Here is a 15,866-nt window from a genome sequence, read left to right on the forward strand (position 1 = left end):
CTGTGACGGGGAATGTTGTTTACATTCTGAATATCCCTTAGTCTTCAGAAGTGCAAGAACATCTGTGTTGTGCAGTTGCATGAAAAGTGTGTGATTTTGCAACAAAACCCAAACATTTTTCATTTACATAAAGGCTATGGAGTGTATGAAGGGCTTGCAAGCAGGAGGGGCGAGGAGGGCATTCCCAATGTTTGGATTTGAGAGTGCACCATAGCTTCAGAGCAGCCAGTTATCAAATCACAGAATGGTTTGGGTTGAAAGGGACCCTTGAAGGTCACCTACTTCCAGCCTTCCTGCAATGAACAGGGACACTGGATGTCTTCAACTCAGTCAGGTTGCTCAGGGCCCAGACCTTGGATGTTTTCAGGGAGGGGGCATTCACCACCTCTCTGGGCAACTTCTTCCAGTGTTTTCATGAAACCCGCTGTAAAAAATTTCCTCCTTATATCCAGTCTGAGCGCACCCTCTTCCAGTTCAAAGCCATTACCCCATGTCCTGTTGCTACCTGCCCATGGAAAAATTCCCTCTCCAGCTCCGAGGTCTCCAGGGAGCCATCTCTAGGCTGAACAACCTAACTTCTCCCAGCCTGACTTCACAGGAGAGTTGCTTCTACCCTCTGATCACTTTGTGTCCCCCCTCTGGATTCACTCCATGTCTTTCCTGTGCCGAGGCCCGCAGAACTGGACTCAGCAGTGTGTGGATTCACATGTCCCAAAAGAAGTGGTTCACGGCAGTATGAAGAAATAATGCAGCTCATGAGTGCTGCTAACACTTGGAAGCGATGTGTGCGTGTTGCTGTGAAGTGCCCTGCTTTTGCTTCTTGACGCTAGGCTGCGCAAAAAAATACACGGCCCAGGCACAGTCAAACCTCCACTCTCCCCATTCGTAGTTAGAAATGTTGGCCATTACGCCATTAGCTGACTCCTAGACCCGGCCCGGCCGCGGCTCTGGCACCCAAGCCTCTGCCCGCCCCTCGCCCCCGTGAGGGCCGAGGCTGCCAGGAGCATGCGCAGAGCTGCGCGCGGGGCGGGGCTGGGCGGTGCCTTGTGCGACCGCTGGGGGGCGGCCGCCGTGTCCCTTCGATAGCTCAGCTGGTAGAGCGGAGGACTGTAGAGGCCGCGCCCCGCGGGAATCCTTAGGTCGCTGGTTCGATTCCGGCTCGAAGGAGACGCTCGGTATTTTTTTTTTTCCGGGAAGACGCTCCTACAGACTTTTACAAACATGTGTGATACACTAGCAATTCGCCTTTTTTTTTTTTTTTTCTCTTGAGGGAAACAAAAACCAGAAAACACCGCAAAGAGGTGGCAGCCCTGCAGTAAATACTGATATACGTCTTGCAGAGATGCTTTTGGAAGTGCTTTGTTGTTATCCGTAATAATATTAGTTATTATTATATTTAATAAAACTATTATTATTATTTAATGAGATTTAATAAATAATGTACTGTCGTAATCACAGAATTGTTAGGATTGGACGGGACCCCTGGAGACCCCCCCTGCTGAGGTAGAGTCACCTAGAAGAGTTTACACAGGAATGCATCCCAGGGGGTTTTGAATGTCTCCAGAGAAGGAGATTCCATTACCTCCTTCAGCAGCCTGTTCCAGTGCTCTGCCACTCTCAATGTAAGGAAGTTCTTCCTCATGTTGAGCTGGAATTTCTGGTGCTTTAGTTTATGGACATTGCTCCTTGTCCTGTCACTGGGCACTGCTGAAGAGTCTGGCACCATCCTCATGGCACCCGCCTCTGAGATACTTGCATGACTTAATGAGATCACCTCTCAGTTTAATAATATATATTTGTCATTCTCCTATGTGAAGCCAAAAATAATTAATTAAATAATTTAGTTCTGTCTTATCTAGTTTTGTTAGGTCTTCTTTCCCATGGTGAGCCTTTGTGTTCCACTCTGGACAGTCTCTCCTCATTTTTCATGTTGCTTTATGTGATGCCAGATTATCTGTACTGATTGGGCTTTCTGTGATGTCAGATAATCCTTACAAAGGAGGGCTGTGAGCACCCTGGCTTCTGATAGGAGTGGGTAAAAGTCCTCCACTGGGTCTTGACTTAAGGTGACAGATGTGATGTTTGGTCCTTTGGATGTGCCAAAAGGGTGGCATGGGATGCTGTAGCAGAATGTGAAGCAGAGGGAGAGGGATCATAGGGGTCAGACAGACGTGGGCTTGCTTAGGACGTAGTTAATAAGAGAGCCAGCACTCATATTCTGCTTTTTTCTCTCCTGTGTTCTATTGTTCCTTTTTCCTTCAAATCTTCTTTTCCATTACAGGTGCTACGTGGGGTGCAGAAAAACATGCTTGGCAGCAGCTCCTGGCTTGGAGAGAGTAAACGTGTCTGAAAGTGTCCAAATCTGTCTGCATAGCAGGGGGAGAATGGAGGTGAAGTTTTCTCCTTCAACAGAACCCCGTGTGAGTCTTCTCTCTGAGTGGGAGTGTTTCTCTGGGATAGATTTCAGATATGAGAGCAAGGAAGACCCACTCTCTGTGGGAATATAGTACAAGCAAGATTATCAGCAGGGAAACAGATTTATGAAGCTCAGGAGGAGTCAGACCTGCACACTGCTTCTCTTTGTGCGTTGCATCCCTGGCCCCAGATACCCCTTCATTAATTAGTGTGGTTTTGTGCATGTGTATGGACACGCACACAGGCACCACCACCAGCCTTTGCTCCCTTCTCCTCCAGCATGGTGCAGTGTGTCCCTCTCAGGAACTGTCCCACGAGGAACCCAGGCATGAAAACCTGCCTTTTAGAGAGCAGAGGCATCTCAGTGAGGACAAATTGAGGAAAGGCATCCATTTCCTTAGCTGTCTGTTATCCACACAACTTCATACTCACTGGCAGTCAAATCTGAATCACAGTCCAAAAGCACATCCCTGTGCCATTCCCTGGTGTGGGACAGGACACAGACTCTGTTTAGGGCCAAAGATTTATTTTATTCTCAAGATTCACCCTTCCTATATAAACGTCTCTAAACTCCTTTGTTCCTTTTCACTGATTCAGTGGCAACTCTTTTCACTTCTCCTAAAGGATAGCTTCCAAAACAAAAGCACACACAGACTTTCTTCCAGAGAAGGGATCATCTCCTTTCTCCCTCTCTCTCCACCTCTAAGATATTTTTTCTCTCCCACCCACTCAGAAAGAATTGGCATGCATTTCTGTGTAAGAGTGTAATACTCCTGAGGGATAATGAAAGCCAGGAAAGAAAAAAAGAAAAAAAACCAACAAAACCCTCACAAAATGTCCTGGTCTCAGGACTTAGTTTCTGCTAAGCAACTGTTCTTCCTCTTGAGCTACAGCCTGTTACGTTCATGTGACTGTTTGGCTCAGCTTCCCATTCTTGTAGGACTCATGGATCTAAAGGTACTAATTGTTTTTCACTACAGTAGCAAACTATTCAGTGCTTGCTTAGTAGTGTAACTGGTGAAATACTTCATTTAGGTGCAAGTTAATAGTGGCAGCCACCTGCAAGTGTATAATAATTTTTGTATCTGGTCTCCAGCAAGGGCCAATAATGAGCTCTGTGTGCACAATCTATTCAATCATTTGTATCACTTAATAATGGAAGATGCCAGAGATTATAGGAACCCCAATCATACAACATTTCACTCTGATATACTGGGTTGGTTACCAGAGTAGGGCACTTCAGGCAAACAAGGGATGAGGGGATTTTAAATAGCCTGATGGGTGCAGGGGGGACACCTGCTGCACCGGAAAGGAAACTTTCAGGTCCTGTCTTGTAAGAAAAGGTTTGTTTGTATTTAAAACAAAAGTTGTCCCTTTTGCTGGAGAAAGGGAAAACAGAATAAATCTCATGGGAGGAGGAGGGTAAAAAGTTTCAGTCTGCCTGAAGGATTTCAAAGGAGAGATGGTGAAAATGTTCCTGCACAACAAGGTGCTTCCTGATGGATGCAGTTTGAGATATGTGGCACATGCATAGACAAGATGTTCTGCTGATTGCAAAGGTGGGAAACCACTGGACACAAGAGAGCACTTTCCTGATTTTGTTAGTACCTGAAACTGTATTGTTCCTTCACTGGGGTACTCTTTGTCACTGTATCTATTTTGAATATTGCAAACACGTGCTTCTTTTTGTACCTACTCTTTACCTGGCCTAAGTGGGATTTCAGGGTTACCCATTAATTCAGCTGCGAGCAGCTCTCCCAGCTCACACCCTGGGCACTTAGACATGATTTTTATCTCCTTGGCACATTCCCCTGCCCTTTTTCAGCAGGAGGAGTTGGATAAATGAGCATCCTCCAGGGTCAGCCAAGCTGGAGTGTGACAGTGGAAAACTGGAAGATGCTGGGAATAGATGTGAATATTGGAAGTTCCCGGTGGGGTTCAGAAAGGTCCATGTAATAAAATCTTTTCAAAAATAGGTGTGTTTGGAGGTGGAGTTGACCCAATTGAAAATTACCAAGCAGAATGAGCACGATGTGTGGGTATCAAAATAAAGGAAAACAAAATGACATCTCCAGGTTTTGAACTGCTTGGTTGTTGCAGTTTCGTTTTTAATTACCCAAGCTTCGCAGTTTTCTCTCCACCTATGCACTGGGGGGTGGGTGGGAACCTAGGGGAAGACCAGGGTTAGGAGGGCGAGGAAGAGTATAAAACTGAAAAGAACGAGCCAGGTAGGAGTCGAACCTACAATCTTCTGATCCGTAGTCAGACGCGTTATCCATTGCGCCACTGGCCCCCAGCTGTTGGCAACCCTACATGAGGGCGGTGCTGTAGCCTCCCCTAGGGACCCAGGGGACACCCCTTCTGGTGCCCACCACCACCAAAATGCAGAGGTTGCACGGTAGAAATCCCAACATCCATGTCCAAGCTCCATGTCTGACATTGCTTCGCTGTGAGGAGAAGCTTTGCAAGTGCACTCTGAGAATGTCCCATTGCATCACCTGCTGCAATATCTATGCTGAAAGGAAAACAGGGAAAACATCATCATGTTATCATCCAGTTCCCAAATTCTGGCAGATGTGTCATGCCCCTTCACTCATAAACTCTCTTGTCTCCCTGCCCCTAGCAGCGGTTTGGGCCAGCAGAGCCTTCCTGCTCCCCTGGTGTCTGGAGGAGGAATCCCAGCTGGGGGAGAAGGAGGAGGAATCTGCTGCTTCCATAGTTCTGTAGCAGATGAGCCTTCACTCCACGCCTGGTCCTGCCTCTGGGAAGGACCCCAGATCAGACAGACAGGGCCTGGAGAGCTGGGGCTGACACAGAGCTGATCTGCTCCAAGAGATAAGGGCATCTCTGAAGGCAGTCAGCTCAGCACCTCATCTTCCAAGCAGCCCTCATGCCACTGTCACATCAATACCTCTCCTGTTACAGCACCCCTGACTCACGTCCACACGTTGGTTCCTGCCCTGACCTCTGAATTACTCTTGGTCTCTACCCCATAAATTTTTTCTGGAGCTCAGCTGCCAGAGATTATGCTCTTTGAACTGTCTGAACAGGCTTTGCCTCTAAATTCCTGCAGAGCATCACACTGGTGCTTCACAGGAGTGGCTGTGTCTCAGTGACTGTGGTCTTGGTCGCTTGATATGCTCCACAAAGGCCACGAGGTCACAGAACTTGTTTTCCAGATTTTACTCATCAATCACATGCAAAATAGATTTTGCTTTTCCAAGAAGAGACAGAGATTTTGGATTCAGCTTCAGGACCTCTTGTTGACACTAGCTGCCTGCTTTTCTCAGCCCTTTGCTTACCTTGTGGCAGTCAAATGTGTTGATCCACCACTGATAATAACTTGATGTCAGTGAGCTGCAAGCTTCTTTCCCATGGTAGCCTTTGTTTGAAGTTTGAGTTCTGGCATGACACTTGTCCATTCAGGCTTTTATAAACAGGTCTGTAGCAGAGAGAGCCAGGACACTGCAAAAAAACTCTGCATATTCAGCCCTAGTTTCATTAGGCCAATGAAAACCAAACCAAAACAGTTAACCACTGTTGTACATGAGGGAGCTTGGGAAAAAACATGAATGGCGCTTTTTCCATTCCTTAGAAGCAGGATGGGATTCATGCAACCTGCTGCCACAGAAAATGCTGGGAGCTGTTGGAGTCAGGCATTAATTACCACAACCCTATTTGAACATGCATTGCTACTGTACCTTCCTGGCAGCAGTGATTTTGCCTGACTACTGTGATAAGTGATGGCTTTTGGCTTGGCTTGCTTGTGAGTGCTCCTTCAAGTAATGGATTCCATCTTCTGGGGTACTGAAGATATTAATTATGTTCTGGATAACAGTAAGGAAGTTGAGGATGAAGTTTGAAAGGAGGATGAGCCAGTTTGGCAGCTCTTTAGTCCAGAGTAAAGAGGTCCCACTTTTTCCTCCCCTCTTCTCCACTGCTCTGAAGTACAGAGCTTGCCTTGTCCTAGCTATAGTTTTCTGTGGGCACTCCAGGTACCTGAGTCACCTTGATAATCCAGCAAGGTGGGTAATTTTCCAATGGTCAGTGAAGTGAATCAGCTCAGATGGTGCTAATGAGGGGACCAGACCTTGCGTGAGAAGCCCAGGCTGCTCTATCCTGCTGGCCAGGACAGCTCAGCCTCTTGCAGGTGCTTGCCGAACTGCAGCCTGGAGGAGGAGTGTTGTGCTGAGGTAATGAAGAAAAAGGCATGGAGTGGGAGCAAGGAATGAGAAGTGGGGAATGTCTTCACTAGGTGAGAGGTAGAGACACTGTCTTTGTCCACAGACAGCTCCCTTTAGACCTGTTATTCAGTCCAGTCTCTCTTCATTTTCGTCCTTGCTCCCTTTACTTTGCGAGGTGCAAGTAAGTTGGGTAGTGAAGATGAGGCCAAATTCTTCCTGACTGCCTCAGGCTAGTGCAGGGGGAGGAGCAGAACCTTCATAAGCAAAGAGTTGCAAATAGCTTTTCTCTTGCACATTTTTTTTTTTCCCCCTCAATTAACCAGAAAAACCACAAAGTGAATGAAAGGGGGTGAATGTGTCCAAATGGGTGGTGGGTGTATAAAAACAGGAAGGGTGTAATTGCAAACAAGAGTTTGCAGGGGTGGAGGTGTTGCCTTTTTCTACTTGAGCATCTTGGACTCACACCTGTTCCTCCAGTTGGCAGCCAGAGAAATGATCCATTGCATGCCCAGGCCCGACAGGATAGAGGGCTTCCACGAGCTCAGAGATCCCAGGGATGCCACCCCTCCTGTAGTGATGGGATGGAGAATGGAGTTAGGGAAGGACAGTCTCTTGGATTTCTGTGTAGTTCCAACAGAATTTCTCTGAGCAAGCAAGGCTGCTCCATTTTGCCTAATGCAGCATGTACTGCATTCCAAAACAGCTGCAATGTGGTGTCTGGCAATTCAGAAAGCAGGACCCAGTGAGATGGACCCTGCTTGAGCCATAGAGAGGGCTGCAGCCAAAACTAATGGTTTGAGACAAAGCCTTGGTCATAGCAAACAATCTAAATGCCTAAAGAAAGCTGGAGCCAGAGCTGGGATTTCAGGCTAGTGGACCAATAAGGGAGTGAATACATGTAAGAACTAGAAATGAGAAGGGGTAATACATTTCTAGAATGCTTCTATCCTTCTCCTTGCCTGCCTCTTGTCCAGGGGAGAGCATGGGGGCTGCAGCTGAAGGAAGGGACATTGCTTTGGATGTTTGCACACAATGCTGTGGATATCTGCACACAATGCTGTGGATATCATGGAGAGCAAGCTGGCAACCCAGAGTGCTGGTAAGGTGCCCCAAGCTCTACGTGGAGTTTTACCACATCCTTTGGCAAGGAACAAGTCATTAGTATCCAATTACACTGAAATCATACTTAATGCAAGACAGGTTAAGACAAAAAGAAAATAAAAACATATACTCAGTTGCCAAGACAGATAAACTTATAAAAGAGGTAGGTGGGGAAATGAGAGAAAACTAGGCTTCATTTACTGGCTTTGAAGATTAAATCAGCACGGCTATTCCCTCATCTCCAGGCATTTTGCTGCAGGCCCTTCTGACACAGTAAGGAGCAGACAGCCTACCTTCCTCCACACCTTACATCTCAGGCTGTGTTGACCAAGAAACTTTTCGTTGTGGGGGAACAAAGCACTTCTCATGTTCTAAAAAAATTTCTGCTAAAACCCCAAATTCTTCCAATCCTGAGAGTTTCACTAATTTGGTATAGAGCTCTTCCTATTTCTTCCCTATTCAAGAGACAGGATGGCCTTTCTTCTTGGCAAAAATAAGAATGATTTCATTCCTTTAGCATTACCTGGCCAGCTAACAATACCTTGGCTCCAATGCTAAGCCTGAGTGCTGTCATGGGAAAGGCACTGGCTTGATATCTCAATGCCACTATTTTCTTTTTCTCTTTTTTTTTTTACCTTCTGTAATAATGTAAACATCTCTTCTTCACCCTACCTGCTGTCATTATTCTGGTGGGCAAAACCAGAATACAGCAAAGTGTGTGAGCCAAGTCAGCCTTGGTTTGGAGGGGATGTGTTCCTTCAAGCTAGTGCTGGGAATAGAAGCAAGGGGAGCAGCCCTTGCCTGCTCAAGCAGAGGCTGCTCCCTGGTTGATGGGACTTGTCTTTTCAGGGAGGGGGCCAGACAGTTCACCCCTTCATGGAAGAGGATAAAGGAGATGAAGGTTGTTGTGGGAAGAATGAGAAGTCGATTGCTGTGGTGCTGTGAAGTAGCAGAGGAGCTGGAGGCATTGTGCTGGACTTGAGAAATCACTTTTAAAGGACCTGTTCAATGCAGACAATATCCTGGGACTCACTGCTGTGCATGCACACACAGTCTCCTTCCTTATTCTCTCGTGTCTTTTCCCCTTTGCAACTTCCACTTCCTTCAGACATTCTCCTGCCAGTCTTAGAAAAATGGTCTCACAGAGATACCCATTAGCCAGCTGGCAGCACAGTTTCCTCCCTAAACTGGAAAGAAGCGGTTCAGCACTTTTCTGCCCTCCTGCATGGTTCCTACATAACTTGGGGTGGAGGGAGGAGTGGGGACAAAACCAGGCTTGGGCCAGAGACAAGAGGCTCTTTCTGCCTCCCACATGCTGGACATGCTTCCCTAAGAAAGCTGTAAAGTGAGGGAAGGGCTGAAAATGAGAACACCAAGATGAAGAAAGGTGGAGTTTCCTGCTCACCCCATTGGCTCCTTGAGAAGCTCTGTTTTTCAATTTCCATTTCCATGTACCTTGTGAGGTCAGGGTTAAAAAACATTTCACATGGGAACATGTTAACAAGTCACCAGAGAAAGGTTGAGAGAGTTGGTACCTTCTTCCTGCCTGACTGGATGACACCTGGCTTGTTAAAGAGACATACTTCCCTGAAAGGGAACGATGCATCCTGTCTGGACACATTTCAGGAGCCCAAGGGACTAGTTATGAGACCTGACATATCAGCAGTACCCCACAGAATGCAACCTGAGATGTTTACATGCAGAGAAGGCTTCTAAGGAAGCATTGCCCCTTCTCAGGAATGTCACCTGAACACCTGATGATGGGTGAGAAGTCTTGCTAATTAAGATCAGCAAGGATAGGAGCCTGTATAGTTTTTAAGTATTCCATAAATATAATCTATTTTGGATGGATATTAATGGATTTGTCATGGATTAATTATTTTATTTCCATTCTTAATTCATCTCTTCTGGATTAAGTGGGATTTCAGTGTTACTGATTGCCTGCTGACATTACCAGCTGAAGGTGCTGTGACCACCTAGTTCATGTCAGGCTCCTTGCCATATTCTCTGGAATGCTAAAGATTAGCAATAGCCATGCCTGCCCCATTTTGGCTGCAGAAATGAGGTCCCTGGTGAATATCTCTGATGGAGGTCAAGGATGGCAGAGGCATCCTCTGCTGCCAAAGGCAGCCGTGGACACTGATATGGAATGGGACAAAGGCTCTGGGCATGACTTCTGAGGTTCCTCAATGTGTCTCTCAGGGGTACAGTCAAGTTCAGTGATGAGTGATGAGTAAGAATCTTCCTCCCCTGCCAAAATCCCCTCTCCTTTGAGCTGTAATTAGAGCCAGTGACTTAAGGATTCCTCTGAAAGCTCTACCCTGGGAGCTGAGCTATCAAAAGATGAGAGATGCAGTCCTGAGAGAAACTCCCAGCAGGATCTCACAGCAGCCCCAGTCTCAGCAGCATGATGGCAAGTAGCAGCTGTATCACTGTGGGATATGGGAAACCAAGGCCCAAAAGGCGCCTTGAATACAAATTTGTGCACAAAACAATGCTGCTGCAAAGCTGTCAGCTTGTTGTGAAGTGCTTCATAGCACTGATTAGGGATGGAAATAGCACCAAGGCCAGACTACGTGGGTAACTGGAAGAGATGTGATTTGTAGCCTACTCTTACATAAATCTATTATCACCCATCTCATGTTTGCATTACAGGCTTTGGAATTATCAGAAGCATCAGAACAAGGCCGAGTACTGCTCCAGCTTGCCACCTCTTACCTAAAGATTATCTGAAGTAAGATTTTCTGCACATCTACAACAGGACAGAGATGAAGGGAGCTGACCCCACAGCATTATAAAAAGAGCAACACAAGTGACATGGGGAAGCAAAACTTGCAATAAGCAGATCCACATGTCTTTACACTACCTCTCCTTGTTTACAGGCTCCATTAGCTGTGCAGCTCTTAATGCTGTGACAATGGAAATGCACAGCAGTTCTGGCACTGATCCTATGCTCTGCTTTGCCACAACAGCCCAGCCCTCCCTGTGCTCTGCATATGCCTGTTCTCTCCCCTACTTGTCTTCTCCTGATCCAAAGGGTGCAGTGACAGGGGATGTGGGGTCAGTGGTGCCCTGTTTTCCCAGCTTCTTCACCACAGTGGTGGACAAAGGAGCACATTCAGCTCACAGCAGCACACCTTGCCTTACATTCAGTGCTCCCTCAGTGCTGATGGCCGGGGTCACAAGGGGATCATCCTCCAGGCTGATGACAAGCTCTGTTGGCTGCATCAGGGGGGAATTTTGGAAGGAGAGGAAGACAGCCAGCCCCAACTCTTTGTCTTCCACCCAGATCATCGTGTCAGACTATTATGGTGCTGTCTGTTGCCATGAACTATTGGTTCATATTGCCCAATCCTGACTGCAGAGGGTAGAACTGTGTAGTGAGAGATGTGCATCCTCAGTCAGCACAGGCAAAATACAAATCTTATAGCAGAGCTGTCCCCTCTGTGGCAAGTTTGAGGCCTTTTAGAAGACGCACAAAACCTGAGATATGCTATGGTGAAAGGATTTGCTATGCACCCTTTCTTCCCTTGCATTCCCTAAACTCTGCCAGAATCAGAAGGGCTGACTCCCAGGGAACAGCCTGGTGTGAGGAGAGGGTGATGCAACACCACGTGTGTGGACATGGGCCGGCATGCTTGAGATGCTTCCTGAAGTGATAATTCAAAAGGACATTAATGCAATAAACTGCTGCTTGGTACAATGAACACAATGTCACAGTGGATGGCATTTCTGATTGTAGCTAAAAACGCCTGGCTTGAAGGCTTTTCCTGTTGTTTTCCTTGCAAATGCCTGCATCTCTCTCTCAACTGCTGTGCTCCCCTATGCTCACAAAAATCTCATGTAAAGGAGTGGGTGAAAAAACCTGACTGGCAAATGGCCAAAAGGAAAACTTTCTCTTCTTATCTAACTTTCAAAAGGGAAAAAAAAGGTATTGGTACTCAGGAATCATGCTGTATTTGCTATATGCCTTGATAGCATTTGCAGGGCACATAGCAAAAGGAAATAAAAGGAAAACAGAAGAATTAAAAAAAAAAAACAACCACCCTAAGAACATTTGTTACCTCTGACACCAGCCACTTGATCAACAGACACTTTCCTGGTTCTGGTAGCAACTTACTGTGTGAAAACCTTTTTGTCCCCCCACACAGTATTTTTATTTAGCTGTAATATGGAAATATTTCACCCTTTATCTTCAAGCACTGAATCTGTATTCTGTCCTGAAAGAGTAACCCTCTAGATGGGGGTGGATGAGAACATAACCTAGACCATCCTGGGGAGCTGGGATGGAGTTTTAGCAGGTCTCTGATGTAGTATAAAGTTTGTGCCGAGTACAAACTTAAAATCAGTCTCTCCTTTGAACTGTGGACCTGAGCATTGTCCTGGGAAAAAAAATATCTGCAGTCCTCTGCTCTGCCAGCTGAGCAATGGAGAGCATACTGAAATAGCATCAAGAGTGGCTTATGTCAAGCAGACCAAGGCTGGGGAGAAACCTGACACTGGGACAGGGCTGTATCCCTGTGAAGTGATGAGCTGATGCCAGCTGGGAAGCCTGAGCTGGATCTGTGCTGTGAAACACAAGTCCCTCTCTGCTGAACATCACTCTCCTTTCCTACTGACAGAGCTGGGGGTGCAGCAGTGGGGTGTGGAGTGCTATGGCCTGTTAAGTCCAGAGCAGAACACAAATCTGCCACCCAGTCAAAATTCCTGTTGTTAAAGCTCTGCAATACCCTTTTCCTTAAATTCTGGTATGCTTAGGAGGCCCCCTAGCACTGCCCCTGCTGTGCCACCTCCTTCACTCCAGAACCAAACATCCCTGTTATTCCACAAAATGCAGGTACTTGGGGAGGACTCACCATTCCTACCTTTCTGCTAGTAGGGGAGACATCAAGCCATGATTTACCAACAGGCTCTTGTGGGATGCTGCGATAGCAAAGTAGCAGGGAAAGGGTCAGGGGTGCCTTTGAAAAGCAGAAGGTTGTGTTAAAATAGTAAAGTACTTGCTTGCTTACTCTTCAAAAGGAAGCGGGATTTTCCCACTTTTCTAACTGGTGTGCTCTCCCCTTTTACTAATTGCTTTTGTTTTACTTATATCCTTTTTTCCTTCATGTCTCATTTTCACTGCAGGGTAGGTTTTGGGGGTGTGGAAAAGCAAGCCTATTCCTGTTATCTGTGAAACTTGTCCCTACTCCTGGAAAGGACCTATTTTTAGGTAGACAGTAGTGCAGTGCTATTATTTCCCACATCCAGTACTTCCTCCAGTCCTTTGGACATACTTTTATCCCTTGGCTGTGAAATATGGATCTCTTTCTGGCAGTGGTGTATGAAGGGGAAAAGGGTTTGAGAATCTCCAGGTTTGTAAAGTTGCATGTGGTTTGAGGAGATGCTGAACTGTTCATCTCATGTTTGTTATCCTACATCTGGTCTTTTCAGGCTCACTGATTTTCAGACTTTAGACAACACTGATAATTGCAAAGAACATGGTAAATGCCTCACAGGGTCACCCTGCCTGCCTGAAGGGTATGGCCTGAGCACCATTTCTCATTCTGATATTGAGGACTCAGAGGAAACCAGGACTTTCTTTCAGGAGGGCTTTGTTTCCCTGTGTCCCCTAAAGCCAGGTGACAGGTTCATTCTGGCTTGCTGGCACTGCTGGAGGGCAGAAGGAAGCCAAAGGATCTTCTTTCTCCCAGGCAGACAGGTGGGGCAGTGATGTCATGTCTTGGTGTCACGATGATGGCAGAACCACAGCATGCAGGAATGAGTCCTTGATGCAGTTTGTCCAGAGACTCTCACTGTTTCAGGGTCTTTTAATCCTAATCTCTGAGGTTTATCTGCTATAATTTATGTTAGTACCACTGATTAATTTGGAACAGAAGTTATCATCTAATTCATACACCCTTTTATCCCATGTTTCTCCCAGGCTGCAACAAACTGTGGAAGGTTCTTGAGCATGGATAAATCAAGAGAAGGCTGCTTTCGAGCACAGTTCAGCTCAGGGCAGTGTCCATCCTCTGTTAAAAAGAAAAGCACAGACATCCTCCCTCTGTCTGGTCTTTGTAGCTGGTTCCTGAAATCTCATGTCCCATACATTTGATGTGCTCCCAGTGACTCACCCTTGGAAATGCTTTGAATTTTCCTCTTCTGCTGTGATTTCATATGTGCAAAAGAAACTTTCTAAAGATGTCATTATCTCCTGAGCTGGTCTTTGTTTTCCTGGAGATCTGAAACCTACCCTCAGACTGTTTTTAGAAGGTCTCCAAATACTGACCGCATATGGCCTGTCATCACATATGAGGTACACAAAGATGTGTATATATAAATATATGTATATATATATGTGTTGAGTGGAAAAAATGTCAGTCTCAAAGGCTCAAGTGTTTTTGAAAGCACTTGTCTCTGTTGCACAGGCTCTCCTTGGCTGCGTAAATTGAGTCACACACAAGGGTAGTCTCAGTATTTATCATGGCGTGTATATAGATCACAATAAAATCATGAAATGCAAAATATAATTTGCAGTTTGCACTTGCATAGGTAGGAGGGCTTAATCTTATAGCTGACTTGTCGGCTCTTTAAGTTGTTGCCAATGTAAGTGAAATCTGAGTCTCTGCAGCATGCTGGCTTGTAGGTGGGAATGCCGGTGCTTGCCACCCGCTCCGAGGGACTGTTCTCAGCAGGGTAAATGGCACAGACAAAAGGTGAGATTGATGGAGAACCTCCCCTAGCCTCCCCGAGGCATGCTTGGCTAAAAAATGAAAATCTTTTCAGCCAAAACAACAAGCAGAGATAGCAGTACGAGAAGAGGGGAAGGATGCATCATTATTTTGTCCTAAGTCTCACATTTGGGTGGGCAGAATTGGAGATGTCAACCTCGTTTTTGTTAGGATGTTGTATTGCTCAGGCACCCACCAGCTCTGTGCTCTCCCAGCAGCTGGGCTGTTGTGGGAAGACTGCAGGTGAGTCCCACCAGCCTCAGGGGTGTGGGGAGCTGCTGGAGGCAGCAGGGTGGGTGTTGATCCCTGCCAGGGAATGATGGGCAGCTCCCAGCTGTTTTAGGCAGCTGCCAGTGTAGAGGTCTGCCCGCTCCTGGGCTGGTGGAGAGGGGCTTGCTCACCCCCCAGGACAGGTAGAAAGTGAGGTGGCAGCAAGCCAAGGCACTGTCACCCCATGGACCAGGATGCTTCTCACCACCCACCATGTCCAGGACAGGATGCCTGGACAAGGAGTCTGCTCCTTGCAGAATGCACTTTGTCTCTGCAGGCTTGTTGGAGAAACAACTCATGTGGGAGCATGTTTTTGACAGCATCCTCTGGCCAAAATATGATTTTTCTCTTTGTTTTCCAGTCATGCGAGAGAGCCACGGGGCTGATTTTCTGAGTGACACACAAGAGCTTCACAACTCTGGTACAAGATAAGAGGCTGCAGAGGGGAATTCTGTGAATGCAAAACCCAGAGATGTCGTTATGGCATTGAAACCTGAACCTGGACATCACTCAACCTCTCCTTCCTCCTCCAAATCCCTCTCCTAAGCCCACTGCTTTGCAGCCAGCTTTCCAGGTTCCAGACAATCAGTCCACAGGCCACAAGTTTTTATTCAGCTGCAAAACAGAGGAGTTAGAAGTAATGTCTGTAAAAGCAAGCCTATATTTAGGAATTAGTGTTCTGGTTATGTCAACAAAGCCAGGTAACACTCCCAGACAAGCAATACTGAAAAAAAAACCCAATTATTTCTTCTTGGTGATGCCTGGCAGACCTTCAGATTTTCTGTCCAGGAGGAGTATTAAGGCAATTCCTCTTGCCCTTTGTTTGTCCCTTGAGAGATGGCTTGACTTGGTGACTCTTCAGAGGTGTACAACTGTGTGTGCTGGTGGTCTTCCCCTGCAGGAGTAGAAGGGGAGGAAGAGGAGGGGGACAGGGCTGCCAGGGAGAGACAGGAGGGTCCAGGCTCTTTCTCAGTGTGAGTTCTTTGAAATTTATCCTAAGTAGTCCCTGCTGAAGAGTGGCTGCAGGATCTTCCTGTTTCTCCTCAATGTCTTTTCTCTTCTCTTCCTCTTTCTTGCAGAGTGGTCATACAATGTGTGGCTTTCCTGGCATTTCTCATCCTGCCTTTGCAAGTGTGGTCAAGTCTCTGCATTTCTTTGCCTCTAATTTATTGCTGTGGTTCAC

General features: G+C 46.6%; 2 non-coding genes across 2 annotated transcripts; one reads left to right on the forward strand and one right to left on the reverse strand.

Moving 5' to 3' along the window:
* Positions 1 to 1,076: 1,076 nt before the first annotated feature.
* Positions 1,077 to 1,167, forward strand: TRNAY-GUA (transfer RNA tyrosine (anticodon GUA)). The gene is given in 2 exon segments: positions 1,077 to 1,113; positions 1,132 to 1,167. It is a non-coding gene; the product is annotated as a tRNA-Tyr (tRNA).
* Positions 1,168 to 4,635: 3,468 nt separating this feature from the next.
* Positions 4,636 to 4,708, reverse strand: TRNAR-ACG (transfer RNA arginine (anticodon ACG)). The gene has a single exon. It is a non-coding gene; the product is annotated as a tRNA-Arg (tRNA).
* Positions 4,709 to 15,866: the final 11,158 nt, after the last annotated feature.

Source organism: Passer domesticus, chromosome 1 (genome assembly GCF_036417665.1).
Source record: "Passer domesticus isolate bPasDom1 chromosome 1, bPasDom1.hap1, whole genome shotgun sequence".
NCBI classification, from domain to species: Eukaryota; Metazoa; Chordata; class Aves; order Passeriformes; family Passeridae; genus Passer; species Passer domesticus.